General features: G+C 43.0%; 1 protein-coding gene and 1 long non-coding RNA gene across 12 annotated transcripts in view; one reads left to right on the top strand and one right to left on the bottom strand.

The window, feature by feature from the left end:
- Positions 1–19,702, bottom strand: part of HHAT (hedgehog acyltransferase) — a 476,499-nt gene that overhangs the window by 155,887 nt on the left and 300,910 nt on the right. The gene's annotated exons all lie outside the window — the stretch shown is intronic.
- Positions 14,997–19,702, top strand: part of LOC128351243 (uncharacterized) — a 39,047-nt gene continuing 34,341 nt past the window's right edge. For 2 of the 3 annotated variants that reach the window (XR_008319660.1, XR_008319665.1), the window contains exons 1-2: positions 14,997–15,434; positions 17,730–17,866. This is a non-coding gene — a long non-coding RNA (uncharacterized LOC128351243). Of the gene's footprint in view, positions 15,969–17,729; positions 17,867–19,702 lie in introns of all 3 variants that reach the window. The other variant, XR_008319662.1, reaches the window with a different exon arrangement.

A 19,702-nucleotide genomic window follows, 5' to 3' on the forward strand; every position in this document is an offset into this window, starting at 1 on the left:
ATGTAATAAATACAGACATAAATCTCAAAATATATTTTTAAAGCACTGCAAGAATGAAAAGTGTATTAAGTATTACAATATTCAGCACATTATATGGATAATATTTAGAAGTGTTTTTTCAAGGATGTCTGTAGCATCCTTGACAACAACAAAACCTAATATTTTTCATGAAAATTATCTCTATATTTATCACATGCATTTAACCTTTACATAGGAATCATCATCAATCACAGGGGCAGATTTCAGGCTTCCAGGAGCATTTTCCCCCATTTCTGCTAGAACTGGAAACTACCAGCATGATAGAGCAGCTTAGGGAGGCAGAGCCAGTTACAAAACAGCAGCCAAGAGAGGTGGAGCCAGTCACAAGATGGTGGGTTGTACACAAATTTACACAACAAAATAATGGGTTTTAACAGTTGAATTACAAAATAATTTTGCTGCAGCATAGAAGGGGAGCAAGAGATGCTGCATTATGGTAGAAGAAACTGGAGAAAGAGTAAAAGCTACCCTAATCACTCAAAGAGAGGTTAGAAATAGTTTCCATGCCCACACTCTGAGAGCCAATCAGATTTATAGTATTGGCTGGAAAGGAAGGGAGCAAGAAGTAAATGCATAGAGGGCTACCGACTTCAGGTAAGTCCTGGAGCTACCTAACGCTCCTCACTCAGTACTCCTAATCCTTGCATTCCAAAACCCCTTAACTTCACTGTTTATATTTTTTCCTTCTTCCTCGTCTAGCCCCATGTGTGTATATGTAATGCTTGTGCAGTGTAGTGCAGATCACAGTGCAAGTTTTAGAGCACAGACCACACACAGCCTTCTGTTAGGAACTCACTTTTAATAATAAAATAACTCAGCCCCCAACAGCCTACTAGATTTCCAGCACAGCAGGATTCACCCTTAGGCTACCATAAATGCCAACTGAAGATAAGACTGTAGACATCTGATGAAGTGGTTTCTAGTTCACAAAAGCTTCTACTAAAATAAATCTGCTAGTCTTTAAGGTGCCACAAAACTCTACTGTTTTTGCTGAAACATTGTTAACACCCCTAGAAGCTATAGCATACAAGAGTCCATTGCTTCCTTCTATGAGGCAAACACAAAATTTCTCATCTGAAACATCCTAATTTTGAACCTGTGGTAGTCTCTTTATTGTTATAGTGGTTAGAGTGTTGGACTAGGACCTGGAAGACCCAAGTTTGAATCCCCATTCAACCATGAAACTCACTGGGTGACTCTGGGCCAGTCATGTATCTTTCAGCCTAACCTACCTCACAGGGTTGTTGTGAGGATTAAAATAACCATGTACACCACTCTGAGCTCCTCGGAGGAAGAGTGGTATAAGTATAAAAAATAAATAATAAACAAAAAATAAATAAAAACTCTTGACGCATATTGGCATTTAAGAAAAAATCCTGACCCTGCAGATCTGAAAATCTATCCTACAAATACATGTTATCCTCACTAACATACAAGCAGCTATCTGATGTTACAAATGTCCTTAAAAACCTGACTCCTATAAATAAAATTTCTTTTTTGTGGAACAGTTTTTGCAACATCCCCATTCCTGTCCCCAACATGCATATTTTAACTTTGACATTTTAATGCCATCTGCCACTTAAAAGCCCAATCTGTTAAACTGTCAACATTTATTCCAGATCCTGTATACATCCGCCAAGTCACTCGATTATCTTACCATGAATAGGAGGCCTAATTCTCCTCTGCCTCAAACCCCATGTAATAGCTTACACCTGCCTGATGTGGGTGTGAAAGTCAGCTAATTAGAATGGCAGCCTTTTACACCCACATTGTTCATATGTTAATGATTGCAAATGGTTAAGGCCTACGGGTGTGCATTTTGGAATTTTCTTGTTTCAATTTGTATCCAAATCGAAACATCCCCGTTTTGTTTTGTACCCAAATTTTCTGAATCCGAATCAGCCCTGTTTTGGTAAACTTAAAGTTTACACATATTTAAGAATTTTCCCATAGGGAATAATGGGGATTCCAGCAAATGTATCGCTTCAAATCAAGGGGAAAGGGATGACCCAGAGCAGAGTGTGGTGGGTGGTAGTGCCCAATGGGGGCAAGGAAACTTCCAGAATTATTTCAAAGGAATTGGGCAAAGGGCTGATCTTTTGTGATTTGTTGAAGTTTACGTGTCTTTAAGATTTCTCCCATGAGGAATAATGGAGGTTTCAGCAGCCCCATAATTCCACTTGGGGGGCACTGGGGTTGCCCAGAGCAAGGGGTTGTGTAGTGCACATAGGGTGCCAACCACCCCCATACCCACAAGCCTGTGGGGTACTGGGTTTTTTTGTTTCTGAGGTGTTCATTGTAGATTCTCTGGTAGCATATGAGATTTTCAGTGAAAAACAAGAATCCACTCTCATATGCTAACAGAGAATCTACACTCAGAACACCACAGAAACAGCAGAACCCAGCACCCAGCACCCCATGGGTTAGCAAAGAGCCAATGGGGAACAAGGAGGGAATTGTCAGCAGGTCAGCCCATGATTTAGGTCACTGATCAGAAGGCTGGAAGGGTGGGAAATTCAAAGAGATGTCAAACACAAAATGGAGACTCACTCAGAGATCACCACAAAATGGAGGTCCAAAACAACAAAACGTTTTGTAGCCAAAACAGGGACATTTTGTTTTGTATACAAAACTTTTGGAGCTGGAAAATGGGTCTTTTGTTTTGTCTACAAAACACCTGAAACAGGCTGTTTTGGGTACAAAACGTTTTGTATCCGAAACGTTTCGCACATCCCTGTTAAGGCCATAAAAAGAACTGGAGTGCAGGGCATGAGAACTACTGCATTCTGTTTGTTTACAAGGCTGTATCCAGTAAGTACCTCCAGTAGGACCTAGCAGCCCATTCACACCTTACACAGCAAGGGTGTTGGCTCCACATACACTGGCAGAGCAGTAATTACCATTAAAACTGAAGTGGGCCCCTGGGCTTGGCTACACTTCCATAGCATGTCCACGTGTGTTTTATTTACACATGATATTACTTTGAAGGATAGCACTAATTCTATTGCCCTGTTCTTACCTATTAATAGGTAGAGATATCTTGCTCATACCCTCACTTCAATAAATGTCAACCACCTAGCATGCAGGGAGAGTGAGCATAAGCAGAGAGAAGCATGAAGGTTTAAATAGGCTTACTCAAACTCAAAAGTCACCTAATGGCACAACAGGGAAGTAACTTGCCTAGGGAGCAAGAAGTTGCTGGTAGGGATGTGCACAGAACCGGAGATTCCAGTGGGGGGTGTCCAGCTTTAAGAGAAGGGGAGGGTGCATTTACCCCTCCCACCACTTTCCCCCCACTGGTGTCTGCTTTTTTTAAAAAGCCCTTCGGGGTAGCAGTGTACCTCCCTGTGTACCTCCCCACCTCCATTTTCCAGATATGACCGGAAGACTCCGACACACCTGCACAGACTGGCACGGAAGAAAATCAGCGGGGAGGGTAAGTGCACCCCCCACACACACTCTTAAAGCTGCACCCCTGCTGCCTTTGAGCCTCCCTGCCACGGTTCCGTGCACATCCCTAGTTGTTCATTTGAATCCCTGCTGGTACGTTTCCCAGACTATGGGAAACACCTACTGTATATCGGGCAGCAGTGATATAGCAAGATGCCGAAAGGCATCATCTCATACTGCGTGGGAGATGGCAATGGTAAACCCTTCCTGTATTCTACATGGCTCCTCCTGTATTCTACACGGCTCTGTGGTCAATAGGAGTCGACACCAGGGGCATATCTAGGGTAGGGCAGGCAGGGCACATGCCCCGGGCACCACTTGAAGGGGGCGCCATTTTTTTAAATGAAAAAAATGGCCACCGATAACAAAATGGCCGCCGTGCATGCTCAAATGGCCTTTATGAGGCCCTAGGCCATGCCAGGCCTCGCAGAGGCCATTTGAGCATGAGCGGTGGCCGTTTTGTTTTCGGTGGCCTTTTTTTAAAAAAAAAACTATTTTAAAAAATGGCCACCGCACATGCTCAAATTGTCCCTGCAAGGCCCTCAGCCTGGGACGGGCTGCAGCGGTGAATTAAGAGGCCGGTGGGGGGAGGGGGAATCTTTGCAGATCCCCCCCATGGCCTTTAGGAAGTCCCCCGAAGGGGCTACAGGTTAAAAAAAAGATTTTTTTTTTAAATTTAATATGTCACTGTACACATATTCAGTCTGGCACTATGTACAAAGAATCAGGGCTTGTGAATACTGAGCTGCAGCTTATGAGCTAGGATTGTATTCATTTGCTATTACTTTGCTTCTTATGATAAGTGAGTTAAATGTGATGTCTTAATAATATGGCTATTAATGGAGAGTTTGTCTTTGAATCAGTGTGAAATCCTTAGTATTAAGGCCGGCTGGGAGTTTCTTGCTCTCTTTCTCTCATTTTAACTGTCTTTCTGAAATACTAGACTATATTCCAAGCACTGATACAGTTTATTCTGCATATCCTTTAATTATTTTCAGAGTATCTGCGAAAAGTCAAATTCTCCATTTATTTTTAAAACTTATGTAATAGTGATGCTACAATGCATAGTAGGGAATTAGACAGGCACTTCTGTTTCATTTTCCGAGTACACCTCCACATAGTATTTGGGTATTTCATGAGCCCCAGCATATTGAAATTTGTAGTTTTCCAGCATTTTTTGGTCTGCTAAATCCACTGCTAAATAGTTTTTGAAAGATTAAAAAATTAACTTAAATATTAAAAGATTAAAAGATTAACGAGCTTGACTTGTATTTTTGAGCTGATATTACGGTAAAGTTATCTGAAATGAACACATATAGATTGAAGGTGGGGGCCTACTACTGTGATTCTGCTCCTGCTCTACACATGTTCACTCATCCACTATTCTGCACTGGTCAGACCTCACCTGGAATATTATGTCCAGTTCTGGGCACCACATTTTAGGGAGAACATTGATAAAGTTGAACAGGTTCAGAGGATGGTCACCAAGATGGTGAAAGGCCTGGAAATCAAGTCTTATGAATGGTTGAAGGAGCTGGGCTTGTTTAGCCTGGAGAAGAGAAGACTAAGGGGAGATATGATGGCCATCATCAAATATCTGAAGGGTGTCACATAGGAGGAGGAGTGGGCTTGTTCAATCTCTGTTGCTCCTGAGGGCAGGACTAGAACCAACAGGTTGAAAGTACAAGGAAGCAGATTTAGGCAAAACGTTAGGAAGAATTTCCTAACTATAAGAGCTATGCAACAGTGGAACAGTGTGCTTCATGCAGTGGTGGCATCACGTTCTCTACAAACAGAGGATGGTTGGCTGTAGCAATTCCCTGCACTGAGCAGGGGGTTGGATGAGAGGTTTTCCAAGGTCTATGATTCTGTTATCCTGGATATGTCATGCCAACAGCACTATTTATGCATTTCTGGTTTTTGTTGGTCCCAACACTGGTGTTTCTGTGGGTGTGTGGCAAACCATCCTTGTTGACAAAAATATGAGGATCTACCTCAAGTACTCATCTCTCTTCTGTTGATGAAGAGGAAAAGCACAGGTCAGGAGAAAACTCTTCTGGGTGTATGGGGCGGCGGGGTGGTGGAGGAATCTGAACAAGGTATTATTCTGCCAACGTACTCTCAGTGCAAAGCAACGTGGCACCTGAAGATAATTTATTGCAGGGTACAGCACATTTATAAATATAAACACTGACAAGTGTTATCTTGAATATTGTCTTCAATTCCGAAGGTGCACAGGACTCTAAATTCCGAAGGTGCACAGGAGCCCCTGGTGGCGCAGTGGTAAAACTGCCGCTCTGTAACCAGAAGGTTACAAGTTCGATCCTGACCAGGGTCTCAAGGTTGACTCAGCCTTCCATCCTTCCGAGGTCGGTAAAATGAGTACCCAGAATGTTGGGGGGCAATATGCTAAATCGTTGTAAACCGCTTAGAGAGCTTCCGCTATAGAGCGGTATATAAATGTAAGTGCTATTGCTATTGCTATTGCTAAATTAAGTAGATCCTGCTTTTCTCCATATGGGGACAAGATAAGTGTTGATTGAGAACAGACACCTTACAATTAAGATCACAGGTGACCTTCATGCTGAAGAGCAGAGAATTGGGAACAGCAAAGGGAAACTTTATCGAGTTGACCTACATGGTAGCACATCACAGTTTGCTATCTTCAGGTTCTGTGATGGTCAAGCAGGGGGGAAAGGTCTTATAATGTCCACTATCAGGAACAAAAGGGCCCCATAAACTGGTCATTGATTAATTGTTTCACAAGAAAATAAATTACAATATTACAATACACCCTATATCAGTTTATAGGAAAAACAGAGCTGAGATCATTTAGAAAAGTCCTAGAAATTTAAGCCAAGAAAAGGAACGTGGCCAATATATATATATATATATATATATATATATATATATATATATATATATATATATATATGGATCAATCTCTTTCCGCATTTCTTATTTATCTACCAGATACCTCTAGTGTGGTGAAACACATAAGAAAGGGGGAAATCTGACATGGATTACATTTTAGTGGCAACCCTATGTCCTTCACAACATAGTTCTGCTTTTATTTAAGTTCCTTATCAAATCTATGCAACACATTTTTTCAGTATGTTCAATGTTCACTTTATGAATTTCTGTACTGTAGTCATACATATTTCTACAAAATAACCCGTTATGCAGGTGACAATAGGCCAAGTCAGTGTCTGTTTGACAGCCCAAGGTGCCACCCCACCCCACCCACAATCTAGCCGTCCTACTCAGGAGGAGGAAAACCCCATGCATGCTCTGGATCTGGACACTGAGAAAATATAAGAAGAAGCAGGGCCATCTGTCCTGGCTGCTAGTTTATTTCTCCAAACTAGGGGAGTGGGCAACAAAATGGCAAATGCGGTTCAATGTAAAGAAGTGTAAAGTGGTGCATATTGGGGCAAAAAAACTCAACTTCATGTATACACTGATGGGATCTGAGCTGAAGGTGACTGACCAAGAGAGAGATTTTAGGGTCGTAAGCTCATTGAAAATGTTGACTCATTGCACGGCAGCTGTGAAAAAGGCCAATTCCATGCTAGGGATCATTAGGAGGGAGACTGAAAATAAAAATGCTAATATAATATCCTTATACAAATCTATGGTGCGGCCATATCTGGAGTACTGCGTACAGCTTTGGTCACCATATCTTAAGAAGGATATTGTAGAACTGGAAAAGTTGCAGAAGTGGGCAACCAAGATGATCAGGGACCTAGAGCACCTTCTTTATGAGGCTAGGCTACAGCATCTGGGGTTCTTTACCTTGGAAAAGAGGCAACTAAGGGGAGACATGATCGAGATGTATAAAATTATGGAGTGGAAAGGGCAGATAGAGAGAAAAATTTCTCCCTCTCACACAACACTAGAAGCAGGGTCACCCCATGAAAATGAAGGTCGGGAACATTAGGACTGACAACAGGAGGTACTTCTTCACACAATGCATAATTAATCTATGGAATTCTTTGCCATGGCATGTTGTGATGGCCACCAGCTTGAATGGCTTTAAAAGGGGCTTAGACAAATTCATGGAGGACAGGTCTATCAATGGCTACTAGTCCTGTGGCTGTGGGCCACCTCCAGCCTCAGAGGAACAATGCCTCTCAATACCAGTTGCAGGGGAGCAACAGCAAGAGAGAGGGCATGCTCCTACCTCTTGCCTGTTGGCTCCTCAGAGGCATCTGGTGGGCTACTGTGTGAAACAGCATGCTGGACTAGATAGGTCTTGGGCCTGATCCTTCAAAACTGTTCTTATGTTCTTAACAGCTCCGGAACGATGCTCCTCACTTAGCCTTCTGGATCCAGCTGCAGTTCCTCTCCTAGTCCAAACTCAAGGATTGAGATCTGTTCCCCTGCCACTTCTGTGGCCTCCTTTCAGGCATGACAGAGATGTACAATCAGTTAGACTGTGACAGATAACAGCACAGACATAAATCTTGATATTTTATATACCAACTTCCTTAAAGAAGGGCAACATCTTTGACTTCTTTTTTCCTTACTTTAATCCAGCTCTGCTGGATTAGACCCAAGGACCATCTAGTCCAGCATCCTGTTTCACACAGTGGCCCACCAGATGCCACTAGAAGCCTGCAGGCAGGAGTTGAGGGCATGCCCTGCCACTGGTATTCAGAGGCATCCTGCCTCTGAGGCTGGAGGTGGCCTATAGCCCTCTGATTAGTAGTCGTTGACAGACCTCTCTTCCATGAAGTTATCCAAACCCCTCTTAAAGGCATCTAAACTAGTAGCCAACAACACATCTTGTGGTAGAGAATTCCACAAGTGGATTATGCATTGTGTGAAAAGGTACTTTCGTTTGTTGTTCCTAAATTTCTTGGCAACCAATTTCATGAGATGACCCCTGGTTCTAGTGTTATGTGAGAGAGAAATTTCTCTGTATCCACTTTCTCTACACCATGCATGATTTTATAGATCTCTATCATGTCTCCCCACAGTCAGTCTTTTTTCTAAACTAAATAGCCCCAAGTGTTGTAGCCTTGCCTCAAAAGAAAGGTGCTCTAGGCCCCTGATCATCTTGGTTGCCCTCTTCTGCACCTTTTCCATTTCTACAATGTCCTTTTTTAGATGTGGTGACCAGAATTGTACGCAGTACTCCAGGTGTGGCTGCACCATAGTTTTGTATAAGGGCATTATAATATTAGCAGTTTTATTTTCAACCCCCTTCCTAATGATCCCTAGCATGGCATTGGCCTTTTTCACAGCTGCTGCACACTGAGTCAACACTTTCAACAAGCTGTCCACCACGTCCCCAAGATCCCTCTCCTGGTAAGTCCCCAACAGCTCAGATCCCGTCAGCATATACTTGAAGTTGGGGTTTTTCATCCCAATGTGCATCACTTTACACCTTCAAAGTTCTACTCTTAATACATGCAATTTTAAAACCAAAACTATCTAGAAAACTCAGATGTTTGAGAATCTCACTCTATAACACATTTATAAAGATAAGCCAGCTAAGTTTAAGAGCGCTTTAGCATTCATTACATGATGCAGCACTAAATATTTATGGTACATCTGAATAATGTGCACTGAAAAGGTAAAAATTATCATTCGGGTCATTCATCAGTGGAAATATAGAAATATCTTGCTGTAGAAGACTCAACTGTGCCACCTCTTTTCTGTACAGAGCAAACAGCATCCATATATAACTATTACCTAACCATTATAGCCCTATATAGAACAACCTTCTCCACCGACAGTGGTGACTGACAAATGGTATTATTCATTCCCAACAGGGCAGTGAGTCTGTTCCAAAGTGCCCCACTAATTCCCTTCCATTAGCTACAGCTGCAAAAGAATGAACCTCCTCCCCTAGTTGGCAAGTCTCTGCACAAGTATACCATTCCAAGATGCCAGGTGCTTGCGTATAAATATTTAATTGGTACCTTTTTGTTTTGTAGCAACAGCCCAAAAAGGCACAGATGGAGTGAACTGAAACTCAATTATAAATAAATGTTTTATGTAGAGAGAGATGGCGCATACAAGACTTCCATCACATTTTTAACAAATGCAACCATGGAACACCTTCTCTACAGCTCCATTTTCAATCCTATTCATTCATTTAAAGACTCACGATGTGAGAGTATGTGGCAATTAAATAAGACAGTTTTTCCAAAATCATACGGTTTGACAAAAATTGTCGATGAGAGGGCTTACAAAAAAGAGGAGGAAGCCATTTCCCTGTGTCAGCTGTGTGTTTCTATGCACACAATGGAGCAACTTCCATAACAATCTTTAATTATTGGCCTAGTCCAAACCAGGAAGGCTGCTCTAATATTCCATTTGTTCTTTGGCACCTGGGAACTCCAGGTGTGACCTTCCTGCAGTCAATTGGCCTGTCTCCCCCATCTCTGTTATTAAGGAATAAAGACACTTCTCTAACTCATAGGAAGAGAATGAATGCTTTAAAAATTACACTCTATTGAGAATGAGTATAGAGACTCAAAAATTACTAAAATAAGAGGCACATTCATTATACATTTTAAAAAGTGGGATGAAAATCGCCTCTTACAAGCAATTTTTTTTCCAATTTCAAAACAAACATCTAAGTACTATGAAATAAGTATTTTCAAATGAATGTACATGTCGCAAAAGTGTTTGTGCATTTGACAATGCTGCAATAATATAAGCATACGACACAGAGGATACTTTATCGCATTAGAGATTTTTAAAATTGTTTTATACAAAGTAAGTTATTCAAGTTCCAAAAACAATGAAACACTCATTTCATAAAATGGTGAAGACAGTCTTTTTATATAGGCCTTCAGCCTTGGATGATGTGCTTCCATGGCAGATTGCTTTTATTGTTGATGTTAGACACCTTCTGCTGCTGATTCTTATTTCTGCTGAATCTTCCATTTTATTTATTGCTGTTCTACATTTTTTCTACATTTATGTTGCTTTGGGTGCCTTCTCCACATATAAACAGCAGTATATTGATTTTAATATAAACAGCATATATTTTCATATATAAATAAAATAAATCCAGAAATGATGGTCAACAAAAGAAGTGCAATTTTTATTTTCAAAATGTATATTTTCAAAATGAAAAGAAGTGCATTAATCCTGGTCTTTTGAGAGGGCAGTGCTGCAACTTGCCTTTAATGCTCTATGTATGTAACCCTTAGTTTTCAATCAGGGGAAGGCTTTGGACCTTAGAATATAAATGTCAAGCCAGGGACATAATGTTCCTTACTTTCAGCAGTTCACCAATAATATGATCATTGACTCAGCAAATGAAAAGTACCAATAAAAGTTAATCCTAATTTCTTTGGAAGGTATAGTGCAAATATTTGTGGCAAATAATTATCGGAATTTGCGTAATATAAGCAGATACCACTACTAAGCATGCACAATTTATTTTCTCATTGGTAAAATGATATTCGGACCATCCTAGGAGGTGGAATATTCTATTAATTAAATACACTCGGGGCTACATTAGACACAGGCAAGGAGTACAGTTGAGGGGGAGAAAGGAAAGAAGTGCAGTAAGGAAAGTGGAGAGAAGAGTGCCTGCTTGCTTTGTTCCTCAGTTTTTGCTTCTGGGTACTGAAAACAACAGGGTCTAGGGGAGGAAGGGCAGTAGTGTTAAGGATGCTCCCACCTATTTCACCCTTCCCCTCATCTCCAAGATCAAGTCAGGATTTAGAAAATAAACACTGTTTTGAGCGATAGGATGCATGACAATTTCTTTAATGGCAGTTAGAGGTTCCAATTTTTAATGTACATTAAAACGTCTCGCGCCTCCAAGAAGCAGGATTTCAAAGCAGAGATGCTGTTATCCCTGGACGTCGGGGCCTAAGTCCAGGGCCTCCATAGCCCCTGGGGCCCCCAAAATCCTCTTTAGTCTGTCCTGGGTGGTGTGGTCACCCGGCGGAGGATGATGATGATGCTTGATTTGCAGGGAAGGCCCCCCCGCCAAAGGCCTTTAGGTCCAGGCTCCAAAATTACCTAGGTGCACCCCTGTTTCAAAGATGCATAATCTCTCAGGACCCATGAAGGAATAGCTGTTGTGCCAAACAGCCTCATTGGGTATGCAAAACTGCTAGCCAGGGCATTGCTAGGTACTTAAAATCAGTTATTATTATTTTTATTTTATTATTTTTTACATTTATATCCCGCTCTTCCTCCAAGGAGCCCAGAGCGGTGTACTACATACTTGAGTTTCTCTTTCACAACAACCCTGTGAAGTAGGTTAGGCTGAGAGAGATGTGACTGGCTCAGAGTCACCCAGCTAGTTTTCATGGCTGAATGGGGATTTGAACTTGGGTCTCCCTGGTCCTAGTCCAGCACTCTAACCACTACACCACGCAGGACGTGAGGTTGGGACTGAGAGATTTGTGTTTAGACATATAGATGTTAAAATAAACAATATGTCTGTGACCCTTTTGATTTGTTTTAAACCCTTTATTTATTATGCTGCCGCCACCAAATTAAATCTTAATTTGGATTTGTAACACTAACTTTTCTATTGCGCCTGAGCGGTAACATGGGGAGAAGTAAAGAGACACAGTTGGTTTTAAAGTTCCCAACCAAAGAAATAACTTTATTTTTGGATAATAACGTCAGTGGTTTCTCATTCACTACAATGTAGGGTCAAACATGTAATGGTTTCTGAGACAAAGTAACCATCTTAGAACTGGCAAGTCTATACTCTTGAATTCAAACTCAGGTACTTATATAAGATTGTGTCAGTGCAGCAACAAAGGCTTTACTTTCAAGTTACCAAGGTCACTGTTTAGAAATAACAAGCTTCTTTAGACTTCCAACACCTTTACTGGGATACAACCCTCCTGGCTACATATCCTGTGTAATCAACTATACACACCAAGCATTTACATTTGATAGTCAAGCTTGCTCTTCAGAGGTCATGCCTGGTGTGTAAAACTTATCCACCAACCTCCCAATTTGAACCTCAGTCCTGCTCTAGAGACCCTAACCAGAGATAGTCTCCTTAGACCTAACTGTCCCTATCTCTGGCTCATCCAAGCCCTATCTGAACCTGTCATTTAACTCCAACTGAACTGTATAGGCACATGTTCACTCTATTCCAAAGCTCCTCCCTTAGGAATTCTCTCCAGGGCACACTCCAGATTGCACGCTACCATCTTGAAATATCCCTTAAGTGTCCTTCCATACTGCCTGTGTCTTGACATCACAGTCCCTGCACTGTAAGCAAGGTGCCATTCACATTTCCAACGCTTTCTTTCATGTTTTATTGCTGTGTTACATCCCTATAATGTCACACCTGTGTTGCAAGAAGGAGAAGAAAAGCTGCATTTGCCCACTGTAGGAGGCAACGGATTTCAACTGCGGTTTTAAATGGGCACCACAAAATGTCGGTTTACACCACTTTTTGCGGTGTAAAGCTCACTATCTGGAAACCACCCAGAAGAGGTTCCTGAGTTTAAATTCCTCTTGATTGACAGTATTTACTAGCCAATTACCATAACCCTCAAGAATAATTACATCTCATTCTTCCCCAAAGGGAAACAGGAGTCAAGTGGTGTGCTGGGGGATAAAACATCTGTTTTGTCGCCAGCAGAGTACCTTTTAGGTACTGTGAGACAGAGACAAGAAGCTATCATTGCTGCTAGAACATTCAAACATGCAACCTTACATGCTCATACTGTCTCAGTTGACCAGGGACAGTCCCAGTATTCTACCTCTAGTATTTCACTGACATGATTTTGTCCCTATTGCCACCTTTTGGTGAGATGCCTTTTGGTGAAATATTTAAACTGTTGTAATTCAGCTATTTCTTATCAAATTAACTTGAAATTTGGCCAGTTAATAGCTGGGGCCATGTTGGTTCTGTGTGCCAAATACTAGGGGCTTGGGACAAATTATATACATTTTGGAAATGATTTTAATGTTCATGACTTATGATAGAACAGTGTCTGACCCTGCTGTCTGAAATGTCCACATTCTTCCACAAAGACTACTGTGGTTTAATATTGTAACATACCATGGGTTTTCAGAAATTAAGACGATATAGCAACTATTAACAGAATTGAATGTCTATTAGCAGAATTTATGGACAAAAGTAAGAAGTAAACAAAAGTGGAAAAGCAGCCACAGAAACACAATGTAAGTAAACAAACAATAACAGTTACACAATCTCTCCCCCACCGCCACCTCTGGAGGTTCTTATTCCACAGTCTGAACCAGCTTCTGCAAAGCTTCAGTCAGGCCTGACACTTCCAGGGTTGGTCTCTGGTGTTCAGGATCAGTCATGGGAGCTGCCTCCTTAGATAAGTCTTTATTCTTCCAACCTCTGCTCCTGCTTCTCCTTAGCTTCTGCTGCAGCCTTCCTCAGTTCCCTTCTCTTGATGTCTTCTCCACAGTCTCTCTTCCTTCCTTTTCTTTCCAGCTCCTCTCCCCAACTCTCTGCTCCAGCAACAGTTTAACTGTCTCACCCCTGGTTACCTAGGTAACTTTCCTCCGCCCCCTACTGCTTTCTTATAACCATTTCATGCTAAGCTACAATCCTCTCTAATAAAACGCTTGGTGTCCGTCCGTGGACGGCCACCAAGCGTGTGTTCGTGCCTCCCTGCCTTGTTCTGCGCCTGCGCAAAGCGCAGGCCCAGAACAGGGCAAGGGAGACACGACCGCCAGCACCCGGCGGACATCTTGGACGGCTACAAGCGGCCGCCCTGAAGAAGCCGGAGAAGAGCCGGCGGGGGAAACTGGCCGAGGTGGCGGCAGAGCCGCCACCTCGCCCAGAAGAGACAGCAACCAAGCTGGGGAGACGGGGGACGGAATGGAGGCCAACGGAGGCCGGCGGGACAGAGCCGACCGTGAAGGGCCCGGGCCGGCCGCGGAGGATGACAGCGGCGCCTCCAGAGACCGCCCGGCCGGTGATTGAGGGGGGAAGAGGCGGCAGGGGAAGCCTGTCCTCCCGCCACCCGCTCACCCGCCCTCCCAGCTTTCCAAAATCCCCTTCCCCGCTCCTCCCCCCAATTGATTACGGGCCAAAAGGGCCCATGAGAAGGCCGTCGCCCCCGCCTATCGCCCACCCACCCACCCAGCTGCCCGAGCCCACCTTACCCACTCCAGCCCACGATAGTCGGGCGAAGAAAAAAAAAATTATTTGCACAGTGGAAGTGAGGAGCTCAGAAACAGAGCTCCTCTCTGTGCTATGCTTCTGCCCAAACTGCCGCTATGGACGCAAAGGACGTTGCGTCCTTTGCGTCCATAGCGGCAGTTTGGGCAGCAGCATAGCACAGAGAGGAGCTCTGTTTCTGAGCTCCTCACTTCCACTGTGCAAATAATTTTTTTTTTCTTCGCCCGACTATCGCGGGCTGGAGTGGGTAAGGTGGGCTCGGGCAGCTGGGTGGGCGGGTGGGCGATAGGCGGGGGCGACGGCCTTCTCATGGGCCCTTTTGGCCCGTAATCAATTGGGGGGAGGAGCGGGGAAGGGGATTTTGGAAAGCTGGGAGGGCGGGTGAGCGGGCGGCAGGAGGACAGAGGGAGGAGGGGAAAATGAAAAGGAAAAAAAAAAAAAACAACAACCGAGAGAGAGAGACAAGCAGAAAGGTGGAAGAAAAAGGGAAAAAAAACACTTAAAGGCGGGAGAGAAAGCTAGCGCCCGTTATCATAACGGGCTTAAAAATACTAGTCTATTATATTAATTCTCCTGGGTGTGCCTTGGAATGTGCATCCCAGAGCCCAGCTGATTGGCTGGGCGGTGGATGCACCTGATTGGCTGAGGCGCACCCAGGAGGATTGGTTGCTGTGGCAGCAGCCCAGCCGTGGAGGCCAGAGGTGGCGGGCCCGGCCCGGCTGCAGAGGCAAGGCCCAGGAATGGGAAAAGAAAGTGGCAGGGGGGGAGAAGTGGCAGTGGGGAGGAGAGGTGGCTGGGCCCGGAAGCAGAAACTGGGGCAGAAGTGGGGGAAGAGGTAAGCGCTGGCCCCAAAGAGCGCATAGATGCTCTGTGCGGGGTCGGCTAGTATTAATAATTTGTGTTTTCTTTCGTAGGGTTTTTTTGGGGGGGGGTCTTGTTTATTAAATTAAAAATGTATCAATACAAATGTGCACGCACACACTGACTCCCTGTACCTCAAAATACATTTCTGGTTTTCCTTCCCTCATATTTTAACCATATCTAGCCCTAAATATATGTACTTCCAATTATGGCCCATCTCTTTCTTCTGTCACCCTGAGAGCAAGTATAGCCAAGCCCATCTACTTGGATCATAGCACAACCTCTAATAAAAACAGGCCCCTTTTGCTGTATCTGTTTCCTTCTGGGCATAGAATGGAAACTTCCCAAACCTTCTAGGGAAGAGACAGTGACAAGTATGTATAGTGAAGTATGTATGAGGTTGAAGACAAAGTCCTGGACTTAGCTGCAATCTCGATCCCTGTATGGGATCAAAATGTTTGGAAGAGGATGTGGAGCTGCATCCATGCACAAGAGGAGGTGACAGCTGGTGAGTACTGTTTGATGAGTTATGTTAATGTGGGCCTATTTTGGACTATGCTTGACTATGGAAGCTCATACTGAAAAGGAACAATGGATCAGAAACTGAACCAAATGAAGACAAATAAAAGGCAAAATCTAATACTTTGCTGTATACTATGTAAGAGTATAGCAGAGAAGTCATACTCAAGCTAACTTTGCTTGAAAGAAGCGCCTCCGAGCAAAAGAGAGTCACAGCATGGCACTATGTAGCCAAGGAGTGCTTAAAGACAACAAATCTTGGGGTAACAAGTCTTATAATATGTGTGTGAAGGAGACTTGAAGACCCATTTCACCCATGCCTTGTCAAGTTGGTATATGGTTCCTGGTACCGTTTCAGTAATGAAGAAGAATTATAAGGCCTGATGGTAGGAGTTAATTGGCGGAGTAAACAAGCCCTGTCAAAACTGGGGGACTGGATTTTTGGTGGGATCCAGGTTGCCAACACAGAATATTAGATTTCTAATAACTATGGAAATGGGGAACCTAAAGAGCCAATTAGAATCTTGGGCTCAACAGATAAAACAGCCAAGGGCCTAAGAAGACAAAGGGGAGAAGACTGATTTTTCACAGTATATAAAATGAAAGGTCAGCAAGAAAATCAGGGGGCATTTTCTCTCTTTGTTCTTATATATATGTTCTTAATATATTTTACCTTCCCTTCTTCCACATCTCTTCTTTGTTTTCTCTCCTCTTGAACTTTTCCTCTCTCTAGCCAAGACTCTTTATCTGTCAGAATATTTTCTTTCTCTTTCCTTCTCTCCTTCAAAACAATCATTCTTATTAAATCTCAAGTATTCTATCCTGTTCTAAGTATATATGCTTCATCTATGCAATTTATATTCTGATATGCTCACCTATTCACTGAGCAGATAATTCTTTGTTCAGATTGTTCCGATTGCTTTTGGAGAAGACTGAAAACACCTCAAGTTGCCAGAAGAGTAAATGTGATTTCTCTTAGGGGCATAAGTTGTTTTTAACTTTTGTAAACCGCCTTGGGGTTATCTTTTTAACGAAAGGCGGTATATAAATGCAAAAATAAATAAATAAATAAGTTAAAGGGGTTTAGATCCACTTAGTATAGAAAAGGGTTATTTATTTATCTATTATATTTTTATATCGCCTGATATGTACATCTCTAGGCAGTTAGGCGACATTGGAGAGGATTTTATTATTCACAACATAACTCTTAATAGTAGCTTCAAATGCCACACATCTCATGCTTCTTAGAATGTTATAGTTTGCTTATGCTTATATTTTAATGTATCTTTTGCCACACATTTTCTATTTCATGTATCTTCTGCCACACATTAACCATTCAATGTGCCTCAAGTCTTTAAATAAAACTTTTATGTTTTAGAAGGTGTGATTATTGGGTTTTGAATTTGATTATATGAAAAGCCTAGGTAAAGGGTAACGTCAAGTTGGTGTCGACTCCTGGAGCCCACAGAGCCCTGTGGTTGTCTTTGGTAGAATACAGGAGGGGTTTACCATTGCCATCTTCCACACACTATGAGATGATGCCTTTCAGCATATCCCTATATCGCTGCTGCCCAATATAGGTGTTTCCCATAGTCTGGGAAACATACCAGAGACATATGTTTTGGGCAGTATAAAATATGTCAAATAAATAAATAAATACCAGTGGGGATTCGAACTGGCAACCTACTAAGACAATAAAAGGACCTCTCTTGACTACCCATTTGACATAGGGGATCTCTATTCATTTCAGGCCCATGTTGCACAACATTTGAAGTGGAGGTCTCCATATGGGTAGGCCTCTACATGATCAGAACAGAAAGAAGAGGGCCCTGGCTTTTGGATAACAGGGAGCAAGAAAAGAAAAGAGAGGAGTGTGCCACTTGAATGGTGAGTAGCACTTGATGGGATAGAACTTTCACCTAACTGTTCCCTTTGTGTCAGTGCCTTGACAAAGGCATTGTCACTGAAATGATACACACCCTCCTTTGCTCTTGCCTACCCACTCATTATAGGAGATCTTGGATCCCTTTGTATCCATTCTCCAGGTCAAGAGAAGAGATATAGAAGACCCTGGGCTCACAGCAGAACCAGATGGAAGGGACCTAACCCAGTCAAGTGCAAGAAAAGAAGCCACTTGAGTTGCATTTAATGAGGGAGACCTCTTCCCTACTGCAACCCTTCCTTTCCTGCTTCCACAGTGCTGGAATTGTTAGGTTACTAAGAAATTTCTAGCACTAGCTTTCTAAGTGAAAGACATATGCAGCCTTCTCTCTACAGTTTGCATCATTCTGGGATATTGCTTGCACACATCCATGGAGATCTGTGTCTAAATTGAATCTCTCTTAATCATAATTAATCTATTGAATTCCTTGCCATGGGATGTGGTGATGGCCACCAGCTTGGATGGCTTTAAAAAGGGGTTAGACAGATTCATGGAGACAGGTCTAGCAATGGCTACTACTCTGATGGCTGTGGGCCATCTCCAGCCTCAGAGGCACAATGCCTCTCAATACCATTTGCAGGGGAGCAACAGCAGGGGAGAGGGCATGCACATGCCTGTGGGCTCCCCAGAGGCATCTGGTGGGTCACTGCGTGAAACAGGATGCTGGACTAGATGGGCCTTGTGCCTGATCCAGCAGGGCTGTTCTTATGTAAGTATCATGCCTCAACAATGGGTCTATTGCTAAGTATTATATTTTCACACATATAACCCACGGGTTTTCCAATTTTTGCAACAGAAGGGAATGTGTGGTGACAAAAAGAGGTGCAGGCCCTCCAGCAAGACATAAACACAGATTGCAGTTTCTCTCCCTGCAGTTCTGTTTCTCTCCCTGTGGCCCCATTTTCTCCTCTGTCACAGTCACAGCCCCTGTTTCTCTCCCGCTTCCTTTCCCGCCCTGTTTCTTTTCCATTGCCCCCACCACTGGGGCAGCATTCTTTCCACTTGCTCTCGCCTTGTTCCTCCCTCCAGACACACAGATCCACACTGGCCACATTTCGCCCTCCTACGGCCTTGTCACCAGTGCTAGGAAGGAAAATCTGGCAGTCCACTTTGTGCAGATTTTCTAGTCATGTCTGCAGAAGAAGACGGTGTGGAGAGCAACTGGGTGTGGGCTTTCCAACTGCCATGGGCTGGGGCTATGCATGAAAATACAGTAATAGGTAGTTCAACTTGTGTTTGCACAGGATCACTTCTGTCTGAAGGTGGGAAGTCACATGATTGAGTGCTCCTCCAGGGAAGGCTAAGCTTAGAATTTTTATTAAGTGATCCTGCACAAACAGAGATTGACTAGACTCCAGCTAGACCTGACAAGATGGATGGGATCTTTACAAGACTTAGCTGGGCATGCCCAACCTGACAGTGCAGGTTTAGCTGTTCACCACATATTGGAGCAGAGAAAGAATCCCCCCCCCCCCGTGAGGTATGTTGATCCCCATCAGGTATTGGGTAAAACAGGATTTTTGGCTTCTCTGCACTGCCTTCCTCTTGAGCTGCAGCACCTTCGGTTACAGCTCAAGATAAGTTAAAATTTGGGTCTTTGATAAAACAAATTTTTAATAGGAGCTGCCCATCATAAGGTTGAAGGTTTCTAATGAAGTTGTTATAGTTTAAACATATCTTGTTGCCTTGTCTTTCTTCTTGGTTTTGACATATTTCTTCCTGGGTTTCAAAGCATTTATAATCCATGATTATGATTCTTAATTTCTAGCATGAATTTGGAT

Source organism: Hemicordylus capensis, chromosome 1 (assembly GCF_027244095.1).
Source record: "Hemicordylus capensis ecotype Gifberg chromosome 1, rHemCap1.1.pri, whole genome shotgun sequence".
NCBI lineage: Eukaryota > Metazoa > Chordata > Lepidosauria > Squamata > Cordylidae > Hemicordylus > Hemicordylus capensis.